This window comes from Elephantulus edwardii, unplaced genomic scaffold (assembly GCF_000299155.1).
Source record: "Elephantulus edwardii isolate Elephantulus edwardi_28Jun2011 unplaced genomic scaffold, EleEdw1.0 scaffold00470, whole genome shotgun sequence".
NCBI classification, from domain to species: Eukaryota; Metazoa; Chordata; class Mammalia; order Macroscelidea; family Macroscelididae; genus Elephantulus; species Elephantulus edwardii.
This window is the reverse complement of record NW_006400220.1, coordinates 27,299-33,879: the sequence shown is the minus strand read 5'-3', so window position 1 is coordinate 33,879 and position 6,581 is coordinate 27,299. Positions and strand designations below refer to the sequence as shown.

The 6,581-nt window shown below is 40.9% G+C and overlaps 1 pseudogene; it reads left to right on the top strand.

Annotated features, from left to right (window-relative positions):
• Window positions 1–6,093: 6,093 nt before the first annotated feature.
• The window catches only part of LOC102860384, a 6,665-nt pseudogene continuing 6,177 nt past the window's right edge, over window positions 6,094–6,581 (top strand).

Below are 6,581 nucleotides of genomic sequence, written 5' to 3'. Positions count from 1 at the left end.
TGAGTCAGAACTGACCCATAGCTGACCCTCCAGAAGGTTTTCAGAGGCAGTGCATTGCATGAGAGTAGACTGCCCATCCTTCTGCTGCAGAGAGGTTGGTGGATTTGAACCACATGCCTTTGAGATTGCAGCACTGCTCCTTAGGAGGAGCTATTATTACTTGGAGAGGTGGAGGGTCAGCAAAGGAGAGGAAGATCCTCAATGAAATAGACTGACACAGTGACTGCAGCATATTCAAGTATGTCAGAGATAATGAGCATGGCACAGGTCTGGATCACTATGAGTCACACTCGAAGGCATGTAACAACAACAGCAGCAGCACCACCAGCAGCAGCAGCAGCAGCAGCAGCAGCACTTTCTGACAACCTGCCCAGAATATGTGATACAGTTTCATCATCCATACCTCAAAGGAGCATCCTGGTTGCAGTTCCTTCAGGATAGATTTGTTTGGGTTTCTGGTGGTGGTGGTGGTGATGGTTTGGTTCAAAGGCATCAGTTTTTCTTCAATCTTCCTTACTCATTGTGTACTAACTATATGATCAAACTCTGGTGTCTTATTCTGTAGGGAGTTGCACTAATCTCAAGTTAGCTTCTCTGGTGGTTCTCCATCCATCAGCCACTCCTTGAAGAAAGATGGGTAATCTCCTCCTGTGTCATTTATAACCTCTAAAAGCCTGCTGGAAGGCCAACTAGGAATTGGTCTCAACTTGTTGGCAATGAATGAGTTTATATTATTTTTAAAACATTTAAATGTGTGGTATTTGTATTGTCTTCAGAAGAAATATGAATAAAATTTTGAATTTCATCTGCTGAGAGTGAAAATATAGAACAATGAAACCTTAAACCTCATCATGCCACCTTACAGGAAATATATGACCCATAAATATTAAAGTAGAAGTTATATAAATTTAATCAGCTTTAAGCAGAAAATTGTAATAAAATTTGGTGAACTTGCAAAAATTTGTTTAATAATTTTTTTTATTTTTGTGAAGGTTCACAAAGAGACTGGTTATCATTCATTCATGTATATATTTTCCCCCCTTCCCCTCTCCCAGTTCCCTTTGTAATGCTTGTCCTGTTCCATATTATTAATTGTCATACACATAATTTGCAATTGTCCTTTCAGGTTGTTCTTGCTTTCATCTGTTCTGGTGCAGTGTTCATTATCTATCCTTTCTTTTCTTGTTCTTCCCACCACCCTACCCATGCTGATCCTATTAGTACAACAGTGGGTTTATACAGTATTTGTCCTTTTGCAACTGAGGTATTTCACCGAGCATAATATCTTCCAGACTCATCCATGGTGTTCAGTGTTTTAAGAGTTCCTTGTTTTTCATTGTGTACCACAGTTTCTCTAGCCCTTTAGTTGTTGATGGGCACTTGGGCTGCTTCCATCTCTTTGTTACTGTAAATAATGCTGCAATAAGCATAGGTGTGCATATATCTGTTTGTGTCACAGCTCTGCTTTCTTTGGGGTATATTCCAAGTAGTAGGATAGCTACATCAAATAGTATTTCTTTGCCAACTCTTTGAGGGAGTACCAAACTGCTTTCCATAGTGATTGTACCATTTTACATTCCCACTAGCAATGTATGAGAGTTCCAATCTCTCCACATCTTCTCTAACATTTACTTACTGCTTATGGCCCTGTTAAACTTTGGCACTACTATTGGGGTGGGATGATATTTCATTGTTGTTTTGACTTGCATTTCTCTAATCTTTAGTGATTTTGAGCACTTTCCCTGTGTTTGTTGGCCATCTGTCTTTATTCTTTGGTTGAAGTTTCTATCCATCTCTTCTGCTTATCTCGCTATTGGGTTAACTGTCTTTTTCTTGTTGATGTGCTAAAGTATTCTATAAATTTTAGTCAGGACATGTATCATTACCAAATACATTTTCCCAGTCTATGGGCTTCCTTTCTACTCCATTGCATAATTTTTTAAATTTTATTATTATATATTTTTTTATCTTATACTGGTTTACATACAATGTTCATAAAATTCATATACATTGTTTTTCACACCGGATCTTTCCCCTTTCATTTACCCATCCTTCCCTCCACCCATCAGATGTGTGACTCTATGATTAACACCCCCCACTTGAATCCTCATACTCATCCTACAATAATGGTCTTATACAGTATTAGTCCTTATGAAACTGAGTTAGTTCACATAGCATAATTGCTATCTACTGGAGAAATTTTTTGATGCACACAAGGATCTTCTTTTTAGACGGTTCCATTAATCTATTTTCACTTCTCCTGGTTGTAGGTTTTTAGCTATGCTTAAAAGTCTATTCCTAGAACTTCTATATTTGGTCCTATTTTCCCCTCTCTACTTTTGTTTTATCCCTAGATCTCCAACTCATCTTGAGTCGATTTTGTGTGTGGTGTGACGTGTAGATCTTGCTTCAGTTTTCTGCAGATGGTTGTGCAATTTGCCAAGACCATTTGTTGAAAAGGCTGTTACTTCCTCAGTTAATTGATTTCATCTCTTTGTCAAAGATAGGTAGCTGGATTGATTCCTAGATTATCATTTATATTCCATTGATCCATGTGTCTGTTGCTGTACCAGTGCCATGCTGCCTTGACTACCATGGCTGTGTAGTTTTGAGGTCAGGGAGTCATCGTTTTTCTTTTTCACTGTTGTTATGTGCTGTCGAGTCGCTTGCGACTCATAGCGACCCTATGTACAACAGCCCTAAACTCCGCTGTCCTGTGCCAATTGCACCGTCTCCGACACACCCATCCCAATTGCCCCAGTCACCTCATAGAGGGCCTTCCCCTCCTGCGCTGTCCTTCCACTCTACCAAGCATGATGTCCCTCTCCAAGGACCGGTCCTTCCTTACAACGTGTCCAAACTATGTTAGATGGAGGCTCAGAATCCTTGCCTCCAAGGAGCCGCCCGGTTTGACTCTTTCCAGGATGAATCTGTTTGTTTTCCTAGCAGTCAATGGTATTCTTAATACTCTTCTCCAGCACCACAGCTCAAAGGTATCAATTCTCCTTCTATCCTCCTTAGTCGTTGTCCAACTCTCTGATGCATAACAAGTGATAGCAAAGACCATGGCCTGTATCAGATACACCTTAGTCTCCAGAGAGACACCATTGCTCTTCAGTACGTTGGAGGGGTCCCTAACAGCAGACTTTCCCATCGCAATGCGCCTTTTAATTTCCTGGCTACTGGTGCCGAGAGTGTTGACTGTGGAGCCAAGCAAACTAAAGCTATGAACAATCTCAATCTCTTCACTATCCAACCTGATGCTGCCAAATGGCCCTGTGGTGAGAATCTTTGTCTTCTTGACATTGAGCCTCAATCCATATTGGAGGCTGCAGTCCTTGACCCACTGCACAAACGCTTCAGGTCCTCCTCACTTTCCGGAAGCAGGGTTGTGTCATCTGCATATCTCAGATTGTTGACAGATCTTCCACCAATCTTTATCCCACATTCCTCCTCATAGAGCCCAGCCTCCCGGATAATCTGTTCTGCATACAGGATAAAAAGGTATGGAGACAGGACACATCCCTTGTGCATGCCCTTCCCAATTTTGAACCATCCAGTGTTTTCTTGCTCTGTTCTGACTGCCTCTTGGTCATTAGCACGATCAAGTGTTTTGGGATTCCCATTCTTTTGAGAGTTAGCCACAGTTTGTTATGATCCACACAGTCAAACGCCTTTGCATAGTCAATGAAACACAGATATACATCCCTCTGGTATTCCCTGCTTTCAGCTAAGATCCATCTAACATTAGCTACAATATCCCTAGATGGAAAGAATATACTGAGTCACTGAATAGAAAGGAATTGGAAGATACATAAGAATTTCATGATGAGCAAGAGCCTATGGTGATGAAGGAACAAGTTCAAGCTGCTTTGAAGGAAATAGCAAAAAATAAGGCCCCAGGAATAGATGGTATACCAATTGACATATTTCAGCTAACAGATGCTGCCCTGGATGTGCTCTCCAAGTTGTGCCAAGAAATCTGGAGAACAACCACTTGGCCAACTGACTGGAAGAGATCTATATTTGTTCCCATCCCAAAGAAGGGTGACCCAAAAGAGTGTGGAAACTATAGAACAATCTCATTAATTTTACATGCAAGCAAGATGCTACTGAAGATTATCCAAAAACAACTGGAACAACACATCAGCAGAGAATTGCCAGAAGTCCAAGCTGGCTTTAGCAGGGGTCTTTTTCAGTAGTGCTTTGCTTATTTTGGAGTCATTTTCCTTTCCAGATAAAATTGGAAATTGCTTCTTCCACCTCACTGAAGGATGGTGTCAGTATCTGTATTGGGATTGCATTGAACCTGTAGGTTGTTCTTGGTAGAATTATCATTTCATGATAATAGGCTGCCTATCCACTAGCATGGTATATTCTTCCACTTATCTAGATCTCTCTTTGTTTCTTGTAGTAGCATTTTTTAATTTTCTTTGTACACATCTTTTTTAGCTCTACATTTGTACCAATATATTGCAAGAGATGTATATGTGTGGCTGGGTTATGTGGATACCAAGGCTGATTATTGCCAGGTGTGGCAAAAAGGTGGACACAAAACAAACAAAAATAAACTAGGAAAAGACACATACACCCACACGCACAATGCGAAACAAAAAAAAAGTACAGTGGAAATAAAAAGAGAAACCAAATAAGAGAAATGTTCAGAAACAAAGAAAATCAGAATATCAAAGGGGTAAAAAAAGAATTAAAAAAAAAGATAGGCAAGACTAATGAAAAAAGGGTTACAGATAAAAAGGGAAGTAGGAAGAATGAAAAAAAGAAATAAAGACAAGACTGAAAAATGATGGGAGGAAAAGGTAAGGAAATGAGGGGACTGGGTACCTGATTGGTTCTTTTTCCACTAATGTGGAGGCATGATGTCTAGGTAGGTTGTCTGCCAGTCCAGTAGAAGGTTGGGGCTTGGAAGCCCTATTAGGACAGAGTTACTGTTTGTCTGAGAAGTGACTAAATGCCCAAGATATATGCTGGGTCATGAACATTACCTCTTCTGCTCTAGGGGGCACTAAAGTTTGAGACACCCAGTCTGGGATGGAGTTTCTGCTGGCTTCTGAGGTGCCTATGGAATTCCATCTGGTCAAGGATGATGTCTTTCTTAACCTAGGGGACTTGTGTAGTAAACACATCTAGTCAGAGATGGCACACTCTACTGGAGTGAAGAAATAAGTCACTGCCAAATTAAGGTGACCAACAATTGACTACTCCATGGAAAGTGCACTGCTCTAAATATGGCATGGTGTGTGCCCAATGCACAATCCACAAGAATTCCCAGTCAGAGGTATAGACCCTAGTCAGATGTTGTGCCTCCACAGGCCAGGCACAATATAGTCTTCAGGCACTCAAAGGTAGGCAATATACCTCTGACTATATGTCCATATGCTCCTGGCACCAGATACAAAATAGTGCAAACTTGGCCTCAGGTAGAGCTGGAATGGGCTGCAGAACACTGCTAGGCACTTGGTGGCGTGGGGTGGGGGTAGTAAAGTCACTCCTCTGATCCCTAGAAGGGTATGGTAAACAACTACACCTTTCTTATTGTCAGCCAAATACTGGAGTGAACCCTGCTTCAGTCCTGGCACTCATTCTAATCAAAGAGCTGCAAGCAAATGTTCAAAATGACAGCACCACCCCTTTTACAATTACTGCTCCCTCTGTTTCCTTATTCTATGTTTTCATTCCATTTCTGTCTGAATAAGTGTTTCATACTTCTTGACTTAAAAGTGTAAATAACTTATTTACGTTTTCCTTTGTTTCAGGATTATGATCCATAATTATGATCAAGCCAGGGGTGGAGGACCAATCTCTGCAAGCGATAATTCCTAACTGCCAGAACATCTCGAGACTGTGGACATCTGCTATCATCCTAAAAGCCACAACAATTTGCACATTAAGCTTATTTGACAACTGACTGTCCAGTCTCCATGATGCTGGGTCCTGAGTAGGGATTTGTGGTCAAGATCTGCAGCTTGCCATGGTCTTACTCTATTGAAGATGTTCAAAATTTCCTGTGTGAATGCAAAATTCATGATAGCATAACAGCTGTTCATTTCATCTACACTAGAGAAGGTAGGCCGCATGCAGAGAGGTATTTGTTGAATTGAATCAGAAGATGATGTGAAAAGACAGATAAAGGGTAGGGCACTGCTATATTGAGGTATTCGAGTCCCGTGGAACCAAAATGGATTGGTTAGTAAAGCACAGTGTACATAGGGTTTTCAACAGAACACAAATGCTTACACTATAATTTTGATCTCAGGGTCCACTGGCAAACTGATCCCCTTCTAAGCCTGAGAAGAAATGAACAAATTCTTATTTTGTGAATCCAAATGGGAGTCCTTGAAGGCACAAAAATACATCACTGGCTGTCTTGGCACAGTTTGGACCACTGTGCTTTACTAACCAATCCTTTGCACTGGAGCGCAGAGAAGCCAAAGCACAAGGAAGAATTCAAGATACTAAAGAGCTGAATAGAAGATTTCAAAAGGCAGCATGGGACGACAAAGCAAAATATTAAAATGAAATGTGCAAGGAGTTGGAGTCAGAAAATCAAAAGGGCCGAACTC